This window comes from Schistocerca cancellata, chromosome 4 (assembly GCF_023864275.1).
Source record: "Schistocerca cancellata isolate TAMUIC-IGC-003103 chromosome 4, iqSchCanc2.1, whole genome shotgun sequence".
Classification (NCBI taxonomy): domain Eukaryota; kingdom Metazoa; phylum Arthropoda; class Insecta; order Orthoptera; family Acrididae; genus Schistocerca; species Schistocerca cancellata.
Window position 1 is genome coordinate 318,451,053 of NC_064629.1, and position 21,127 is coordinate 318,472,179.

The window sequence follows — 21,127 nt, forward strand, 5'->3', positions numbered from 1 at the left end:
AAAATGCGTTTAATATATGCCAATTCTACATTTCAATGTAAGAAATTTATCCTTGTATTATTAATAGGTTAAAAATAATGAAACCGCTATCAGGATGCCTTGGAGGGTTCTGGCATTATAAGGTAACAGTAGACTTGAAAATAACGACAGGGAATCGGCGTAGGAGGTTTCCTACAGACGAGACATCGCTAAAAATTCTACAGTAAAACGATTTCCAGCACTTTTGCTGCTACCACCACCTCAGGCAATGTAATGGTAGAGGAATGCATTTTATTTAAAAGGAGCTGAATATCTTACATGATCCAGTCCAAAATTGCGTGCAACCTCTGTTCTACCCAGCCGTGCTGTAATGCACTGCCTCACCGCAGGGCTGTCCAGGGTCAGATCACTAAAACTGCCTCCAGCGTGTTCTTGCCACAAGCATGTGATGAGTCCAACATCTGTGAGGGCCGTCGGTCAAACTGTTGAAAACTGCCCTCAGATGATAGATAACAAACAGCAGGCTGTATAACAAACAGCAGGCTGTAACCCACAGAGCCACAGTAACCATATGTGGCGCCCCCTCATAGGAGAATAAAGCAAATGTCTGCTGTAGAGTAATAATTATTATGCCCGCTGTAAAATATACTAAAAGCCATTATTCTCTGATGGCTGACACTGTATCTTCGGAAGCATCCAGGCACTAGCGGACATTATTATGTATTCCTCTGCACGCTGCGAGGTTCGTTAGTATATACAGGAGCGAGAAACAGATGCTGTTTGTGAACAGAGGATTCAGATATTAATTTATTCTACATCTAATATAAAATAGTAAAAATAATTCATAATTTTGTAGCAGAAGTGGGACCGCCAGTCGCTAACAGCAAATCTCAGTGTAGAAACATATGCGGACACAAAAGATTTATAAATCTCACTTTTTAATACAATGTCTATTCAGAAAATGTCGGGCCCAGGCCACTATGAAAGTCTGTAAACGTTATTCAATTGCCAACCACACAAACAGGGGTCAGTGTAAGAATGTTCGAACCCGCCGCTGGAGCTCTGTCAAGTGAATGTTAGCATCTCATAGGCAGCGGCGTAATCGTTAGTGACAGAGCCCTTGTGCCACAGTGGCGGCTGTGAGAAACTCAGCGGCGTAACTGGCGGTGTGCGTATTTGAAAGTGCGGCCGACCGGATGACAGCCAGAACCGCAAACATTAGATGAGAGATTACGGAGGATACGATGCGAGACAAGGGGTGAAAATTTGCTTTCCAGTGCTTCCCTGTACTGTGCTGGACGAAATTGACGTAACGCTTATAACATTCAACAGATGGAGCACCATACTCTCTATCTGATCAAAGCTACCTGGACGCTCACCATTATGTTAACAGCAGGAGATACAACGTATCCTTCATAAGAGCCTTCAGATGAATTTCCTCAGGTGCTTCGATGTATATATCAAATTTTGTGTTTTGCGATTTGGAGCTGCAGTCGACCGAAAAAATACTGATCATTGCGCATTAAATGCTACTCGAAATGTCAACGGCAAGTGTCGGCTTGCTCTCCGTTACAAACACAAGTATTTTAAAGCTGAATTTTACGGGGTAATTTGATACAGATGTCGCAGATTTGTCAATTTAGATATTCGTTTAATCGCAATGTATTAACACGGACATTGAAAACACGAATACTATGTTGTACTCCAACATTGCACAGTGGTTATCTATCTACGTCAGCTTTCCAGTTCGATACTCCCTGAAAAATGTCCCCCTAAGCGTATTGCTCGTTTTTAACCTTCGCATTCCTTAGTATAACATCTTAGAACACTTCACTTTTTTTTAAGGATTACTTTCTTGCAGTTACTAGGATGTTATGGCTGGTAGAGTGCTATGAGAAATTTTGAGGTGAGATGATTGCCAAACTGTGATGTTAAAGTTACAGAAATAGTGGCAGTGTATATCTCAATGAAAAGGGTTTTTTAATGCTGAAAATATAGAGTAAGGGAAATTGACAGTTCTCCAGAGACGTGATCAAGTAAGTCTCACTTCTGAACCTTTAATTACACTGAAGATCCAAAGAAACTGACATAGGCATGTGTACTGAAATACAGAGATACGTAAACAGATAGAATACGGCTCTGCGGTCGGCAATGCCTATATACGACAACAAGTGTCCGGCGCAGTTGTTACATCGGTTACTGCTACTACAACGGCAGGTTATCGAGATTTAAGTGAGTCTGAACGTGGTGTTACAGTCGGCGCACGAGCGATAGGACACAGCATCTCCAAGGTAGCAATGAAGTGGGGATTTTTGCATACGACCATTTCACGAGTGTACTGGTAATATCAGAAATCGGTAAAACATCAAATCTGCGACATCGCTGCGGCCAGAAAAAGTTGCTGCAGGAACGGGATCAACGAAGACTGAAGAGAATCTTTCAACGTGACAAAAAGTGCAACCCTTCCGCAGATTTCAATGCAGAGCCATCACCAAGTGTCAGCGTGAGAACCATTCAACGGAACATCATTGATATGGGCTTTCGAAGCCGATTGCCCACTCGTGTACCCTTGAAGATTGCAAGACGCAAATCTTTACGCCTCGCCTGGGCCCGTCAACACCAACATTGGACTGTTGATGCTTGGAAACATGTTTCCTGGTCGGACGAGTCCGTTTGAAATTGTATCGAGCGAATGGACGTGTACGGGTATGGTGACAACCTCATGAATCGATGGACCCTGCATGTCAGCAGGAGACTGTTCAAGTTGGAGGAGGCTCTGTAATGGTGTGGGGCGTGTGCAGTTGGAGTGATATGGGGCACCTGATACGTCTAGGTACGACTCTTGACGGGTGATATGTACGAAAGCATCCTGTCTGATCACCAGCGTCCAATCAAGTCTGTTGTGTATTCCGATGGACTTGGGCAATTCCAGCAGGACAATGTGACACCTAACGCGTCTAGAATTGCTGCAGAGTGGCTCCAGGAACAATCTTCAGAGTTTAAACACTTCCGCTGGCCACCAAACTCCCCAGACATGAACTTTATTCAGCATATCTGGGATGCCTTCGAACGTGCTGTTCAGAAGTGATCTCCACCCCCTCCTACTTTGACGGATTTATGGACAGCCCTGCATGATTCATGGCGTCAGTTACCTCCAGCACTACTTCAGACATTAGTCGAGTCCATGCCACGTCGTGTCGCAGCACTTCTGCGTGCTCGCGGGGGCCCTACGCGATATTAGGCAGGTGTGTCAGTTTCTTTGGCTCTTCAGTGTATATGTTGCTTAGGTTCTTATTGTTGTCACATATTCTTCTTCTCAGGTATGTGAAATTCTAATTTTAGTGTGCCATCGTTCTTAGGAGAGACGAGTCAAACTATTACATTTGACTCTGGACTTCCACTGTTTTATAACGCACCATCCAAAAGCTACATGTAGATCACCATAAACAGAAGATTTTTTAGAATTTCTTTGTTTTGGCACGGCAGAGAACAGGAAACAAATAACTGAGTAGAAAAACTATTAATTTTTGAATATACACTTATGTACAGCAAGCAAATCTATGTTTGTTTGGTGTTTTTTTTTTTATTACGTACAAGTTTAGTTTCAACTTATAATTGGAATATGTATGCGAATCATCTAAATCTTTCTCCAAAAAGTAATATGAGAAATGCAAGGCAGGTATACTATCTGATTCTAATGCGAATCACATTTTTTCCTATAAAGTATTTCAATTTGTGGCTTTAACAATTAGGTCTGTTCCTTCTTGCAGTTTTTCTAGCCAAGAGCCTTTCTGAATTTTAATGTTGCCTCTTATTTCCTGCATAACACTACTGTTAAAACATTCTACATCATCCTTGGTGTATCTTGGCATCTCTTCCACCCCTCATTCTTGTTTAATTTATTTATAAAACTATAGTTTCCAACTTTTGCAAACGAATCGCCATTAAATGTAGTAATTCCGTCATTTTGTAACTCATGAAAGGCTCTTGTGTTGCAAGAAGCACATCATCTGCTCTTACACACTTAGATAATGAGTAACTATCCTACCTAAGCTGACTGAAATGGGAGTAGGTGTCTATAAAAAAATTGTGTATCCTTTAGTATAGTAGTCATTCACTGATCCAATGACTTCTACAAGCACTCTAACGTTTGGCCTTTCTCTATCGGTATTTGTAGTAAATGACAATATTTTGTACACGCTATCGGAATGCAGAGTTTTGCTTGTTTAAAGTAACAAGCATGCCTTGCATGCAGATCTACAATAACTTGTTATTTTTCCAATATCAGTTTATGTTCCTCTTATGTGGCAAGTGTTTTCACCATAATACTATATTTCAGTTTTCGTTTTTTTAATAAGACCTCTTTCCATTCCAGTTTTCTTTTTCACATGCATAACACATTAATTGCACTTAGGGGTTGAATTTCTGTAATAGGGTGTTGTTTAAGTTTGTTCGATTTATTTCTCATTTTTAGTTAATACTTTTAGAGTAACGTTATTCATGGTAATTAGACCTAATATCTTATTATTTACATTTGATGGTATAGCAGAAAACTACGTCCTAGTTTGAGAAAAATATGTTTTCTTCGCATTTAATATATAACAAACATAAAGTCGTTTTTGTAGTTTGTATTATCAACCTCCATCTAATTTAGAGAATTAAAACTATAGGCAGACAGAAAGTAGTTTATAACCTTTTCTTGATCATGACTGTCTGGAGGGTATACTTTTATACCAGTCTACTTTAGTGCACCTTATTTCCGCTCCCCCCCCCCCCCCCCCGCCTCTCCCAGTAGACAAATTACAAAAAAAAAAAAAATCGTAATAGAGAAATGTTTAAGTCTCCTCAACACATTCCTTCCTTTCAGTATTATCTGTCTCGATATTTAGATCAAAGATATATCACTTTGACGAGGTCCTGGACCGAGAAAAATTTGTTTCCCAGCTTTAATATTGCACTTATGTATAGTGCCTATGTCGTCTGTATTGAACTCTGGGTTAACCAAGACCGTTTACACTATGCCTATCAGCCCAATTTTCTAGTAAGATTATCGTACCAATTGCAAGATGTACAGCTGTCAGAATCCTTTCTTATTTAGAGTGCTGGTGTGTGTTACTGCCTCCCCCCATAACCAAATGTCCCATTAAAACTGCAGTCTACACGTTTCCCCCCTGCCCAACACAACCATTTCCATTCTTCTGATTTTGAAATGCAATTTGCTTATGACAAAGAGCCATTACTCTAGCCGACAAATTGAATCGGATGTGTAATAAAAATTTCCACGAAGAGATAGTGTAAAATACAACCGTCTGTCCCTTCCTTGACTTTAGTAGAGTATTTCTGAGTGGTACGGCCTCCTTTCATTAACACAGTGTTCCAGTAAAACTTATATTCTATGGCATACACACACACCTTCCATCCTCCTCATTTTCAGTCCCTACTGGCTGATGAAGAGTAGAGCAGAGCAATGGAGTCTCATCTGTAACGTAGATCCCCACATAGTTTCAGTCAAATGATGAATACTATAGGCAGACAGAGCATAGTTTATAACCTTCAAGCCGGCCTGTTTGTCTGGAAGATGTTTGTTCTCATTACCCCAACAGAAAAAAATTTAGAACAACACTGTCCCTACTAACATATGTTTCATACTCGAAATCCTTAGTAGGGAATGGTTTAAATTGACTGTTTTTCTTAAGGCATTTGGAGCAACATCTTTTATATTAACCAATCCCAATACGATAACACGTATATTTGATGGTATCGTGGAGAATATCTTGGATTATATACATGTTTTCTCCAACTTTAATGTGACTCTTATGTAAAATACATGTGTCGTCTTTTTCGGAGTCTGAATTATGATTTACACCACCATCGGGTGTGTATCGTACAAAGTTCAGTGAAGAAAGTTTAATAAATACTGTTTGTCAGCATTTAGTACATTTAGAAAACGTTTCCACAGGATGAAATACACAGTTTTTTCCATAGATAGATATCGTAGCTTATGGTACGGTAATGCCATGATCATTAGCCAAGGAAAATCATTGCTTGCAATAACTTTACCAGTTTCCTGACAGACATTCTCATGCACGAAGGTGGCGTGGTTTACTGTTACTTACAAACACACATCCAGTTTGTTAAATATCCACATCCATAAAGTGATTATCATCCACACGAAGTTCATACAGTAGTCCAGGCTTTTGATCTATTAGAATATGCATTTTAAAGTCAGCCAGTTACACTTTATATGACACAGGCAAAGGACTTTTATAGTTCCTCAAAATGATTTCCGTTACTTCCCAGCTAATTTTTTCCGGATATGTCTATTGCTGGTGTAGTATTGCTCTCATACAGGGGAACATGGTAGCTTCGTCCTAATACCATGGCTCTGGAATGCTCCATCTTTCCACTATTAAAGCCCTCATATGTGGTGTCATCCCTCACCCGTATCTAAACACTTACATCAAAATCCTACAGGTTGTTTTCTACAAACGATTGTAGGCAAGGAACAAGGAATTATAACTGGTATGATAATCAGATTTTTTTCCCATGAAGTACACCCCAATACAGCATCAAGTCGCTACTAGTGTAGAGGAGTGTCCAGCACAAAACCTGCCTCTGACGTCGTATTTATACATTGCGAAGGACATGTTGACAGATGATACAGACCCGAATGTCTTACCAGTAATACTCAAGTATTCCATATTAAACCTGAAGAAACAGATTTTTTCCATTGTGGGATACTGTTCTCCGCAATAGCGTCACTTATAGATATGGTTGAATTAGAGTCGATTCCCACGAATAATTTTGTGCCAAAATCACAAGAAAAGGAAGAAATGTATTGAATAGTATTAAACCATACCCTATTAAGCAAATTCATCTCCTAAGTACACTCCATGTGTTTTGTGTACGAAAACGAGAACTGGTAATGAAAGAGATCGGACTGAAATAGCAATAACTGTCGTGTATACATAAGGTGGAAACACTTGCTATGAAGAACGAATATAAACTGGCATTGGAAAAGTAAGAGAGTATTGAGAAGTGCACGCAAGGCTCATTGTAATTTAAACATAGTGCAGGGAAAAATCTGGATACGAATGGGGTATACATCAGATCAATATTTACCGTAAACACCGATGGAAAGTGGTCTTCAGTTGGAGTGGTTGCAGAAATCAGTAGATCAATGGACGTTTATTATATGAAAGGATACACAAAAAAATTGTAATCACCCTCTCCCATTTATATTAGCTTAGGAAGGCTGCCTAAATTGTATTTAAATGTGTCAGACTGGACGATGTGTACCTTGAAACTGAAGAGCCTAATACCGATTTAAAAAGTGATAGACAAAATAGACAAACTACGTCTAACGGGCATTTGTTTGCAAAAGTTGTATATTTAAACTTTAAGAGGGGGGGGGGGGTGAAAGAATTGCCCACACATACCCAGGAAAAAGTGGGGTGTCTTAGCGGTAGTGTAATGCTGGATTATAAGAGCAAAAATTAAAATTCGTCATTCCTCTCAGATAGATGAATTGCAAGAAGGAACAGAGACAATTTTAAAGCCATAAAAAAGATATTTACAGGAACAAAATAAGATAGATGTCAGAATTCGAGAACATTCCAGCTTTGTATTTGGCAAATTATTGGGTGGAGAAAATAATTTGACGATTAACATGTACATGATAAAAGTTTTTGCATTCACTTATTTGTTTCCATAGTTGCCACACTGCCAGAAAGAAAAAACCCTGGAAGGTCTCCTACTTACGGTAATCTACATGTGTCTCTGAGATGGTGACGTGGACAAGTAGTGGAACGTCAGTCCTAGAGTCAATTATATTTGTTTGACTCGTCTCTGTGAAACACGACGTCACAGTAAAAGGGGAATTACTCCTACGTGAGAAGAGTAATCTGTGACCAGAATGGAAACTCAGTATTGTATAATTAAAGCTTGACCATTGTGAGTAGTTTGATCCCTGCTCTGGAGAATACTTAATCGGTCTCCCTCTAAATTCTCACCATTAAAAAACTATTGTCTTTGAGGTATACAGTGTTTCTATTTTTTATATCACAATTTGGCTATAGTCCCATAAAGTACTCGACTTGTACATGACGGACGGTACTTGATACCTCAAACCTCCACACAACGTGTTGCCAGCCATAATATTCGAGTAACTACAAGAAAGAAATCTGTTAAAGAAAACGTGGAGTATTGTAAGTTGTTATACTAAAAAATGTGAAGGTGATAAACGAGGAATACGTGTTGCTGGACGCTGGACGAGGATCTAAATGGGAAGCTGACACGGATATATTAGTACTTTGCTATGTTTGAGTACTGGCCATTCTTTAAGTTTTAATGTTTCCTTTAATGCATACCGATGAAACGAATTTCTAACTATACTAATTTGGGACCTCTGTATCAATTGGCCTTGTAAAATTCCGTTTTAAAGTCACTGTGTTGGTAATGGGAAGCAGACCGACACTTTCTGTCGACACTGGGACCAGATTTAAGATATGAGGATCAGGATTTGCTTCGGTCCATACCAGCTACATACTGCAAATTACCAAATTGCAAATGTGTACCGAAACACCTTATAAAATCCATCTGTCAAATCTTACAAGGAATACGCTGTATCTTCGTCTGCTAAGACAGGGCTAGATGTCCATATCCTTTTCACCAAATAGTGGATGGTGCAAAATTTCATGGCAGTTCCAAACCTCCAAAAATGTTTTTCAGTGTAGTGACGAGTCCGTAGAAAGCAGTATAGGTGACATACAGTACAACTGGTCGTTCCTTTGCGTTCATGAGTGCGTAAGTTGTGTTAACCCTTTCTTGGATTACCTTAATGAATGGAATTTAAGATTTCCCTCTACCTGTTCTTCATAGATCTCTGGTTGATGTTTTTCCCTCGAAGCAATGTGTTTAGCACACTGGATTTTCTAGAAAATGCACGCAGGGGAATCTGTGATTATAAGTGGAAGTGCGAGTGGCTAATATACTTGAGAGAAGTCCTGGGAGGCCATTACGGTGCATTTATCAGAGATCACCGTAAATCAGTTTGTAGTGAAGTAGTTGAAACAATTTATCGTAGAAAGTTACTAAAATAAGAGAGCGTGGTCAAGCCGAATATAACAGAGAACAGATCCAGATTACATACTGTCGCCGACTAGTGCGGAGGAACAGAATCTGAGTACCCTCCATCGCTGACTGGCAAGATCCGCGCGTACCCAAAATCTCTTGGACAGTTCGTAAGACGTCGTAGCTTTTCGTACATTGTCGGTAGCTTAACAATGTTCGTATTTTCACTCTTTTAAGTGGTTCACTGCATAGTGGTATTGTCCGCATTACCGTTCTGGTGAAACATGAGTGCCTCCTGTTATATACTGTGTCTAAAGCGGAGTTTGGGAACTAATATGTAAGAAAGAAAATGCGTAAATGCATGTGTTTCCCTACCCATAGATAGCCAAGAAAGATACTTTATCATGGTCGCCTACTGCAGTGAATTATTATTACGCCATGTCACCTCTCCTTTATCAATGCCTGTGTTGGAAAAGAACTTCTCACCCCCTGCACGTCTATTTCGCTGTGCCACTTAAGGGAGCGAACTACAAGGGCGTACTGAAAACCAATGCCTCCGAATTTGTATGTGAAATCTCTTATAGATTTTTTAAAATAAAACAAACGTTAATAACAGTCTACACATTTTTTCTTTGTGGTTGCATACTTGTAGCCCTCTACCGCTAGACGGCTCCGAACTATAGCGTGTTAAAAGGCAGGTTGTAACGTCAACTACGTTGGCACGTGAGAAACAGCGTGCCGCAATCGTGTTTCGAACTCGTGGAGTTCGTCCACACATGGAGTACCCTCTTCTTTAGCATGACAATGGCTGCGACAAGCAATGCCACATCTGTAACAATCGGACGTCCTGGGTTCACTATCCTCGATCATTCTCTATACAGTCTTGACTTTGCACCATCCGATTTTATTCTGTTCGTAAAACTTAATGAACACCTTCAAGGACATTACTTTGATGTGATGAAGCGGTGTAAAGCAGAGGTGAGGTTGTGGCTCTGTTAATGAAATCATTCTAGAGTGACGATCTCAACGAATTGGTCTCTCGTTGGAAGAAATGTGATCTTCACCAGGTTAACAATGGTAAGAAAAGAACTTGAAGACATGACGAGTAATGTACAATGTTAATAAACGTTTGTGTTACTGAAAAGCGTTTAGAGTTTTCACATGAAAAATTCCGAGGCTTTAGTTTTCAGCACGCCCTCATACTTCTGCTAGCTGAAGCACCTCAATAAAGTATAAAATTAAGTAACTAAACTGCTCTCCAAAGTACGAGAAACCTCACACATCTTCCCCTTCCCCCGGTGATTTCTATTCAAAAATGGAGTGTTTTGAAACAAAATTCGTTTTGAAAATTATAGGGTTATCATATTTTAGTTCATACGCCGTGCCTGTACACTTTGGTCATTAGTTTTTTGTCTTTTTTTCCATGCAGTAAACTTATGCGTTTCCTAGGCATCAAGAAGAGATACAGAAATTCGTTAGTAATTTTCCAAAACAGCGATTTTGCACCCAATGATGTTGTTGGAAATTTACCATAAGTAAATAAATCATATATATGTATGGAAATATATCAGAGGTGAATTAATTTCCTAATCTTTCATATGATTGCATCATTCGAAGCCAAATTACCATGCTCTCATAGTATTAATATTCACATCCATTCACTATTTTACCAAACAAGTAACACCATAAATTTAACACAGAACATGACATATTTCATTAACAACCGGAAAGCAAGTAAACACTTTTAGCAAACAAAACGTTTCTCTTATGCAGCATGAAACCATGTAATTATTTGTAATAAAGTGCTTCTCAAATTAAGTGAAGATTCTAAATACTCTCACTAAATAAAGTTTTGGTTGCATTCGTCACTTAGGTATCATTTTTACACTACTGCAAATACTGGTATACAAAATAAATCTTCCACTGGCGTTTTTCTGCAGCTTGGTTACCATCCGATAAAAATTTAAAGGGGCATTCTGTAATATTTTCGCATTTAATAAAAACAAAATATGAAGAAAAATGCCTTTACTATTGACTCATTATCGCTCAAGATACGCAGATGTATTACACAGGGGATATTAATTTTTCTTTTATCCCATTACGCCTCATGACTGTCTACCTGAACTCTTTCACAAACACCTACGTCGTTCTTTTATAGCACACACCACTGAGACTTTATTTTATTTATTTATTTAAATCACTTCTCACTCTTTTATCGAATCTAGTGATCCTGGGTGCTGTGTTTCCGTCATGACTCATGGTTTGTTCTTCATCATTATGCAGTTTCCAACCACATCTTTTTCTTTATTAACTGGAGCTCTGATTATCACGATTTCAAACTGCCGTGACTCCAAGCATCATCAAAATCAATTTTATTATATTACGTGTAACAAAGAAACACGTTTTAGACACAACATGCTAATAATGTTTTACCTTTCCTGTCTCTACGTATGTCGTTAATTATTTTCCTTCTCTGCTCAGGTGCCACACAAACTTTGCTCATATTCCCAAATAATTTGTTAAGGCATGCACTCTCTTTTAGTCATAAAAAATACTCCTCCGGTAAACTAACCATTTCATGAAAGCTATACTGTTTATAAGATATGTTTACAGACATCCCACGACCACAGAATTATTTACAAATTCTGTTCAACAACGTCTCGTACCGCGAGATGCCCGTGTTTACCGTCACCGTGATATTCATATTCGCATCGGCATCGACAGCTGCCCGGCGCCTTTTAAAGAGAGTATTAACATCGGGTCAACCACGTGGCCGTCGCCCTTTAAATGCTTTGTAAATTCCCCTCGATTCATTGTCAGCTTGGCCGCCCACCTCAGGCGGCCTCGTATATGTCGACAAACATTTCGTAAAACACATTAGACACAGTTATCAAATATTAGTTGTCACTTCGCAGTCATATTTCCATACTCTACTATGTACATTTAATTCTGTGAAGTATCTTGTCTTTTTGATACGTAATTATCATTATATTCACAAAAGGGGTGTTTTTTCCGGTATCTTGTATTCACGCTTATCATAGCCAAACGGCTTCTACGTAATTACCATGGTATCGGTTACTTTATACGCCCCTTCAACTAACTGGTACGTAGGATATGACCCCTATACTCCTTCTGGATGGGGTATTCTGCTCATAATATACTGCTTTTCAAAAGTCTCGTAAAATATCTCTATCTTGTCATTCATATTGGATGCTTTCTCGTTCTTTTTGACGAACTACTTGGAAACGTTTTCTAGTGCTTCATTAGCAAACTCTCTAATCGTCTTTCTACAGCTTTGTAATTTACTTTTATCTTGTCAGTAGCATTACATGCCTCCTCATCACTCTCGTTATGCTCACACTGTTGGAAAAAAGCTCCTGGAACTTCAAAATCAGATTCTCTAATTTTCCTTTTACAAATCTATTATTCTTTACACTTTCATTTAGTAACTCATACTTAACAATTTGATAGTCTGTTGCATTAAAATTCTTACTAGCATTTTCTTTCTGTGAGATATTTTCATCTTTACTGGACTCCCATTGAAATTATTCACTCGTCGTCTTCACGTAACATCGATTTTGCACCTTGTAGCAAAGAGTATTAATATTTGCAAACTTTCTATTGTTTATTGTACTATTTATCTTCACGGTCATACTGCCCTCCTCAAAACTTACGCCAGCGTGGTGCAGCAATAGATCCTTTGCCGGGTTCCCGGGTTCGATTCCCGGTGGGGTCAAGGATTTTCTCTGCCTCGTGATGACTGGGTGTTGTGTGCTGTCCTTAGGTTAGTTAGGTTTAAGTAGTTCTAAGTTATAGGGGACTGATGACCATAGATGTTAAGTCCCATAGTGCTCAGAGCCATTTGAACCAAGTAGATCCTTTGCTGTAATAAAACTGCAACCTTGATCTGGTACCAGCATGTCAATAATTCTCAATATAGGCTCTCTGTTCCTTGTGGGGACTTCCCCCAGCAAGATGCAATGAAAGAATGAAGTAGTACCGATATAAGTGACTGAGGATATGTGAACAAAGAATAGTGACTATGTGATAACTTCCCTGTTCAGTTAGTCTGGATTGTATGCCTTTGCGAATAGACGGTCACGTGTATGTTGGTTCGGTTTAAGAGAAAAAAAAAACATTGTTCACGGTTTATGTCAGTTAGTGCTTTCTTTCCGCAAGAGTACTACAATCGATTAGTTTCGGTAGGATCCCGTTTCCGTGGAGCAGTTCGTTCGTCACATTGAGATTACAGTGAATAGAGACGTCAATGAACGAACGGACAGATCATAACTTTGCGAAAAAAAAGAATGTAAACTTTTCACTCGAGGGAAGACTTGAACCAAGGACCTCTTGTTCCGCAGCTGCTCACGCTAACCACGGGACCACGGCGCTCCTGGCCGCCGGCTATCCTTGATGTTGCCTATCTTGCACGTGGACTACTCAGTTTGTATATTTTGCTTTTTTTTCACAGTTCCATACAACTTCTTCCTGTTTTCTCGATTGATCTGCGTTCAGTTCTTCAAGGCCTATCCACTGTGCCAACTTATAACTAAATCTAAGGGGGATGCGATGGGGAGGTTCCCTTGTTAGCACTTGCTACCCGTGGATATGGGGGCCGGACACAACAGCTCCACACGGAGTCTGCTGTCTGTGCAGCGACAAGCACTTCCGACAGCACACGAAGAGGGCCACCGACCGTCGACTCCACCTTCAGTTGACCCCATCGTTTTGTGTGCCATAGCTTCAACGCACCTGCAGATATGCTAGTACCACATATCCTTTGGAGACAAGAGCGCAACTACTCCCTTCTATGCAATTATCCAAACTTAGGGGGTGGTCCGCCGTAGGTGCACCAGACTGCACTTGACCAAGAAGCTGTTATTATGCCACTTGGGTTGTATGAGTACCTTTTCTTTCCTTATGGCCTAAAAATGCCGCACAGGCTTGGCAGCGTTTTATTGATGATATTTTAAGACTTTGTCTTTTTGTTATTTGTGCTTCAATGAAATTTTTATCTTTTCGCCAAATGAAGAAGACCACAAGAAACACCTCCTTTCTTTGATTCTTCAGTTTCTCTCGGCGTATTTGTTGCTCGAACAGTCCACGGATATACTGCCGGTTCATAGTGTCCAACGGGCACAATATTTCGGCTATCAGACATGTCACCATCGTCAGGTGCGCTGAGGAACTAAGCTCCTGAGGGTGGGCGGCCGATTAAAATCCCCTCCCCCCGCGGGCCGCCAGATACCAAATTCCCTGTGAGTGTGGGAAGACTTATGTCGGACAAACAGTACGCACCATCGAAGATCGTTGCCTAGAACATCAAAGGCACACTCGACTGAAATATCCAAATAAGTCGGCGGTAGCAGAGCACTGTTTGTCCGAGAAACACGAGATGGATTATGAGCGTACCAAGATACTGGCTCAGACCTCTAAATATTGGAACAGCGTTATAAGGGAGGCTATCGAAATTCGCACCAGGGAAGATCTTATCAACCGAGACTGCGGCTACAATCTCAGCAAGGCTTGGGACCCGGGACTGAATGTAATTAAGAAGACTCTCAGCAATAAGTACGAACTGGCGACCAGAGCGGACGTAGCAAGCACTTCGACGCTACGACAGATTCCGACGCCCACGTCTTCGGGACCGCCGGCGCGCGGGCGCGGACGGCGAAGAGTGTGGCCCGCGGGGGGAGGGGATTTAAATCGGCCGCCCGCCCTCAGGAGCTCAGCGACATGTCTGATCGCCGAAATATTGTGCCCGTTGGATACTATGAACCGGCAGTACACCCGTGGACTGTTCGTACCTTCTTTCTTTGTTTGATACCCTTGACTGTCACGGCATTGAGATCGATACGGAAAAGTGCCACCTCTACCAGGAGTCACTCAAATTCCTAGGGTACATGGTTAATGCATTAGGGCTCTGACCCACCGCAGAAAAGACAGCACTACCTCAAGCTCTACCTCATCTGCGAACTTACAAAGAAGTAAGGCGATCTTAGGGAACCATCAATAGTAGGTAGGTTGAGGGCGTTCTGGTGTGTTTGGATCAGCGATGACATCTTCAATGATATCATGTGATTTCCCCATCCCTCCCTCCTCCCCATCTGACAAAGGGGGGAAATTCAGAAAATGGTAGGAACTTCAAATTTTGGTGGAGTTTTCCCCCCACTCATATGTCGCTATGGAAGTAGAGCTGTTGTCGTAAGTATAAATTGGCGGGTGATTAAGAATCCCAGGTGGCGATCCAACATGGAGACAACGGATACTGGTGCAGCTCTATAACGCCAGAATCCGAGATGATGGATCCGAGATACTGGTGCAGTCTTCGTATGACGTCAGAATCCAATATGACTGACCTGGAATACTAGTGAAGGTCTATGATGTAAAGAGGCCAAGATGCTAGGACAAAGGAAAGTAACTTACCTGTAGAGACGTGTAAGATTTTGAGCCTCTCTGAACACCATGAAACCATAGGGACGGGGGAGTTAAATTTCAGGGATTATAGAGGTGCATCATTTTCGTGTAAAGTTAACATGGAAAAGGAGGAGTAAAACTTGGGTATCAACTCAAAAATATTGAAACAAGTAATTTTTTTGTTGACGAGAACCTAGAAAAGTGTCCTTGTGAGTTGTTACTGCAGAATACTTCTCTGATAACTGTAAGAGTCTATAGATACTTCCTGCTGTTTATGAGAAATTTAGATGCGTTATTGAGCTACCTGTCAGACAAGAAGAAACAGTAAGTAGCTTGTGGAGATTTCGATGTAGATATCTTAAATGATACAGATAAGAAAAATGAACTAGAATTATTATTTGGGTTTTTCAATCTAATTTCCGTAGTCAGTTTTCCATCTCGTGTTCAGGAAAATCATATGATACTGACTGATAATATTTTATGGACAGTGCTCAGGCTGAAAAATTAATGTCTACCCAACTGCTAATGTACTATCTGATCACAATGCGTAACTAATGGAAATAAACAGTATGGCACCTTACAATCCTGAGGCAAGTTCACACAAAAAATTGAGGCTTATTGATGAGAACATGATACAGTGTTTTAAGAGTAAACTAAAAGTGGTGGTACGGGATGAGGTATATTTAGAGAGAGATGAGAATGTCAAATTCAATTTATAGCATGGTAAATTTGTGAGAACATTTGAAAGTTGCTTTCTTAAAAATTATCCAGAAGATCCATTAAAAAAACCAGTAAGCTGTGCATACTTAAGGGAAGTAAATCTCATGTAAGAGGAAGAGTGATATTAATGTAAGAGCGAGTAAGTCAAGGTCAGACATTAGTTGCAACTACAAAAAATACTGTAGTATTTTAAGGCAAATCATTAAAATGTTCAGAAGTATGCATGTGCAGACAGAAATCAATAATGCAGATAATAAGATTAAAACTATATGGGACATTGCCAGATAGGAGACAGGACAGCCATTCAGTGTAACCTAAATGAGAATGTTGTGAGTGACAATTCACAAGTTGCAAGTACTTTTAACAATAACTTCGTGAAAGTAGCAGCAAATTTGGATTAAATGGTTCAGTTGAAGAAGCGAGAGACTATACTAAAAACGTCACTTCATGTACATCTACATCTACTTAGACACTCGGCAGGCCACCGTATGGTGCGGGGTCGAGAACTTGAAGCAACAAGAAATATCACCAACATCCTTCACTGCAATTAATACAGTTATAAAAGTTCTAAGAAACAAAACTTCTACATCTACATATATACTACGCTAGCCACCAAGCGGTGTGTGGCGGAGGGCACTATTTGCGGTAAAGTCATATTCCTACCCCCCCTCCCCCCCCCCCCCCCCCCTTTGTTCCACTCGCGGATCGCGCGAGGGAAAAACGGCTGTCTGAACGCCTCAGTACAAGCTCTAATTTCCGTTCTCTTTGAATGGTGATCATTGCGCGATATGAAATTTGGTAGTAATAATGTATGTTCTACATCCTAGGCGAAGATCGAATTTTGGAATTTAGTGAGCAGCCCCTTCCGTTTAGCGCGTCGTCTGTCTGCAAGTTTGCCCCACTTCAGACATTCGTGTGGGGCTGATGGAAATTCAAACAGAATTCTGTAAATTTGTTTCAGCTTAACAAGTCATGTCCTTAGTGATATATGCAATTCATCACTGGCACAAGGATTTTTTCCAGACAGATTAAATTATACAACTGTTAAACCACTTCAAAGGAAAGGTGATAAGACAGGTTTAAACAATTATAGTCCATTTCCCATACTGACATCTTTTTTCAAAATATTCGAAGAAGTAATGTACTCAAGAGTAGTCACACATTTAAGTGGAAACAATGTACGTAGTGTATCACAGTTTGAATTCCAGAAGGGTTGCTCAACTGAGAACGGTATTTATACACTCACTCATCAAATAGTACAAGCCTTAAATTATGAAATATTGCAAGTTGATACAATTTGTAATCCTTCTGAGGTGTTTGATTCTGTAAAACGTGTTACTCTCGTAGAAAAACTCAAATTTTATCGAAAAGATGGAATTGCACACAGCCTGTTTGAATCACACTTAACAAAAGGAATGCAAACCAAATTTTTGGGTTCACATACTGATCAAAACTTGAACTGGAAGAAGCATGAAGTTCAGCTACTTTTGTTCTTCGTATAACTGCTGATCTTAGAAACAAACATATCAGCCTGCTGACATATTTTCCATATTTTCACTCAATAATATCTTAGCGGATAATTTTCATGAGTAACTCATCACTTAGAAAGAAAGTACTGATTGCACAAAAGCAAGCAGTAAGAAAAATATGTGGAGCTCATCCAAATATATCATGTAGGTAGCTCTTCAAGGAGCTAGACATTTTAACTGCTCCGTCACCAAACATATATTCTCTATTTAAATTCATTACTATCTGACGACAACAGAGATGACCATACCTATAACAATACAGGGAAAAATGATCTTTATTATCCATTGTCAAAGCTGTCATTGTCTCAGAAAAAAGTTCATATGTGGGAACCAAGCTTTTTGATCATTTGGCCAATAACATAAAATGTCTCACAGATAGAAATGCAAGTTTTAAATCTAATTTAAAATAATTTTTCCTGGAGAACTCCTTCTATTCCATGAAGAATTTCTGCTTAAAATCTGATAAACAGTAAAAAATTAAGTGTAGTGGCATAAGTAGGACTAATAATAATAATATGTTCATTAATGTTAAGGCTTATCATGCATACATATACTGAAAGTAACTTGTTCCACACCATTTCGATAAAAGGATTGTTCAAATGATCTATGGAACATGTATTTACATGCTTTTTTGGTTGATGATTTTGAAAAGTGGAAGAAAGGCGGTCAAAAATGTGACAAATTACCCCCAAATTGTAAATAGTGCTTACAGAAAATACTATGACACCGTTAAATTACAGTAATTCAACCAGCAGAGCAATGTTCCTCTTTTACTTTCAAGCAACATTTTAGTAACACAGTTTAATACCATAGTGTCTTACATAATTTTAGGTCACACATTTGCCATCACTTTACACAGTGTAACACTCCTGTCCCACAACTCACACACCTTAGTTGGTGGAGGGAGCCATTTAACTGCAGCTCCAGAGGTGGTGGCTGGTTTCTGGTGATGGTACTTAGTGATGAGCCTATTACTACAGTGCACAAACCAAGTATGATAAGACTCAGACAATAGAACTAGAGACAGAAGGGTAATGGAAATGGATGGGAAATTTGATTTCCCATCGTTTGTAAATCGTCCTAGTGGTGCAAGGTTGACCTTGCTTTTGGTCCTTGTATGCCCACAGCAGATGTGTGACTTTGGAGGGGAGGGGAGGGGGGGCTTGTTCACACGTGATGGGTATCAGATTGCTTTGTGACCTTGAATTTACCGCAGTCAGTTGCTCTGGGGGGGGGGGGGGTTACTAGGCTTCGTCTTCTGATGCCTACCTGCGGTAGAACTGGCCCTGTTCCACTACTAACGATTTTCTATTGTTTTCATGTACCATAGTGACTAGTAGTTTTGGCTCTATATGCATATGGGGTAAATTAATGAAGATTACTGAGAACAAGCTGAGTTTATACCTTCTGCTACTTGTTGCTGGTTGCGTACGTCACTGCAGTTCAGTTACAATTTGCTCTCCACGTCGACAGACTGCGAGCAAGAGATCACTATTTTATCTGGCTCGTCTTTTCTTAGTAGTGATCCAACCCTTATCTTCTGCGCCGACCTCTCATTCTTTAAAATGATATCCATGGCCATGGTACTACACTAGCGACACTCCAACGGCATTGACTACTTCTCACGGAGTGTCATTGCCTCCCATCTGGCATCCCACGAACAGTTGTCTGCACGATAGATTCTAGTAAACCAGGTTGATGTACCAGTTTTAGTCGTATAGAAGTGAACACTACTATCGAACACTTATAACGGCACTAGCTTCAATCCTTGTCCAACACTCCATCAATCAGTTACATAGATATTTGTTTTGCTTAAGTGAGAAGAAAGGCAGTTTCTGCTTGTGGTAATAATACTGAGCAGTTGCTTTCCAAGTCCCAGATATTGTTTATTACAAATTGTACCCGTCTTGACCAAGTCTAGGAACCGTGATTCTTTGGATTAATTACCTGTATTTTTCTGCTAGCAGTGGCATTGGTTTATTTTACGTTTAATTTAACACTGCAACGCGTTTCGCATACTCATTGCTCATTGACAGCAGTTTATGCATACTGGTGTTCCTTAAGGAAAAATATTCTCAGTCTGCATTAAGTTAGAAGTGTTTTGTTCTCTTGTTCTGCTGCTGGTGTGTCTGCAAGGGCTGTTGGAATGATACCATAAATTAAAGTAATACTAAACTTTCACTACTTCTACTGCAGTGGAGCTCTTCTTCCATTATCAGTGGCTACAACAATGCTTCGTTGATGGTAGTTGATACAGACTCCACTCGGCACATGGAGTACAGTCACAACAATGGGGACAGACAGTCTCTTCTACAACTATGTCTCAAGTTGTTACAAATAGTGCTAAGCCTGTTTAATACGACTGTGAAAGGACTTGTAGATGCTATTACCTTTGGCAACACGAGTGTGGCGGTAACCCCTGAGGAAACTCAGTTTCCGAATACTGGAAAGAACGCGAAAAGAAAGGTGGCTAATTCAATCATAACAGTGATTCTGACTTGTATTATAATGCTGATAGTAAGAATTACTCCATAGTTAAGAGACATAGTAAGCGAGCACTTTCTCTCATAATAACGCTCAAGGAATATATATGTCTGCAAAACTACTAAAACTGTGCGAAAGAGAGAAGTGACAGATGTCTTTTCCTATGATAATGTGTAGTGTATTTTGACACATAACTGACAGATTTGTTATCAAAATGTTATTAATACAGTGGTAATGACATCCTTAATTAAAGTAACACTGCACCATCACTACTTCTATTGCAGGGGGCGTCCTCTTCCACTACCATAGGATACAACAATGATTCAGTGGCGTTAGTTGATGAAGACCCTACTCAGTGCACGAATGGAGAAACAACAAACGTAGCTCTACCAGTGTCTACTACGACCACGTCCGAAGCCATTACAGGAGTGACAAGCCAGTCGAATACAACTCAGGAAGGACTTTCTGATGTTGTTACCTTTGGTGACACAAGTGTGGCTGTAATCTCCCAGGAAACTAAAACTCCGAACCCTGGAGAGAAATGCAATAAACAGGTGACACTTTCTACATTAATTGACATTCTAATTTGTGTCCAATGCTGATAGTAGGAATTATTCTGCACGCATGAAGATATTGCAGACTAGGAATTCTGTCATAATAAAGTGGGAGGCGTAAATATGTCCCTAAACCTACAAAAGCTATTCGGAAGAGTGGAGTGTCCCTCTTGATTTCTTTTTCTAATAAAATTATGTAGTGTATTTTGGCATATAATTGAAAGTTTTTCTATTAAAATGTAGTTCATGTTGTTTTAATTATGTTTTAGTTGAAGTATTACTACACTACACTATCTTTTTGTAGGGGAGGTTCTCTTCCACCTCCATTCGCTACAGCAATGCTTCGTTGATGGTAGTCGATGAAGACCCCAC